The sequence below is a fragment of the Cebus imitator genome, unplaced genomic scaffold, assembly GCF_001604975.1.
Source record: "Cebus imitator isolate Cc_AM_T3 unplaced genomic scaffold, Cebus_imitator-1.0 Scaffold469, whole genome shotgun sequence".
NCBI lineage: Eukaryota > Metazoa > Chordata > Mammalia > Primates > Cebidae > Cebus > Cebus imitator.
In genome coordinates, this window is record NW_016107784.1 from 485062 (window position 1) to 486294 (window position 1233).

At 50.2% G+C, this 1233-nt stretch overlaps 1 pseudogene across 1 annotated transcript; it reads right to left on the reverse strand.

Annotated features, from left to right (window-relative positions):
• Positions 1–198: 198 nt before the first annotated feature.
• On the reverse strand, positions 199–939 carry LOC108291843 (annotated as a pseudogene). The gene has a single exon (XR_001820065.2). The product of XR_001820065.2 is annotated as a polyadenylate-binding protein 2-like (transcript).
• Positions 940–1233: the final 294 nt, after the last annotated feature.

Below are 1233 nucleotides of genomic sequence, written 5' to 3' on the forward strand. Positions count from 1 at the left end.
CCAGGATGGTCTCGATCTCTTGACCTCGTGATCCACCCGCCTCGGCCTCCCAAAGTGCTGGGACTACAGGCTTGAGCCACCGCGCCCGGCCCTCACAGTGTATCTTTTTTAAAAAAATATGTTTTTCCCATCAAGGTCATCTTCTGTTTTTCTTTCTTTCTTTTTTTTTTTTTTTTTTTTTTTTTTTTTTTTTTTTTTTCTCTCTCCTCCTAATACACACTTTTTTTAGTAAGGGGAATGCCATGATGTCGCTCTAGGCCGGCCCCTGTAGACACGCCCCCGGGCCTGCTGTTAAAACCACTGTAGAATGCAGAGCGGGAGCTGTTGCGGTGGGTGGTCCGCGCGGCAGGGGCTCGTGGAAGACCTCCGTCTGTTGTGCTGATGCCTGATCTGTTGGTCCGTTTTGGGATCACCTTGATTTGCCGTCCTCTACATAGGGACTCATCTAAGGCCAAGGAAGTCCTCACTGACTCTTTGTCTGAGAACTCTATATATGCAAAGCCTTTGGGATGGCCACTAAATTTGTCACAGAGTATGGTCACACGGTTGACTGAACCACAGCCACGGAAGTGAGCTTCCAGCTCTTCTGCTGTTGCACCATAGTCCACACTGCCAACATAGACGGGACGGGCGTCAGCCTGCAGCTTCTCCTCAATGGACATGATCCCCGGGCCCGCACTGCCTGGAGGCGGACTCAGTTCATCTGCTTCTCTACCCCGTTCTGTAGTTCCTTCAGCTTCTCAGCTTCTTCCTCCATCTCCCTGGCTCGAGCTTTGATAGTTTCCAGCTCCGGGTCCTCAATGGCGCCGTCCCCCGGGTCACCCTCCACCAGTCCCGGCTCCTCCTCGTCCTCTTGACTGCCAGGGGGCTCCCGAAACAGGCCCAGGGCCCGGAGCTCCCTAGGGGGGGTGCGGGGCTGGGGCGACTCCTCTTCAGGCTCGGGCCCTGGCTCGGGCTCCAGCCGCCAGCTGCCCAGGAAAATATTTTAAATTGCGTTCGCATCCAAGTCACGGCACCAAAAAAAAAAAAAAAAAAAATTTAAATTGCATATCGAACATTGCATGTAGGCAAATCGCATATGGCCAAGCCTAGATATATATATATATATATATATATATATATACATATATATACGCACACACATATATATGTATATGTATACACACACACACACACTCATATACATATATATACACACATCTGTAATCCCAGAACTTTTGGAGGCCGAGGCCG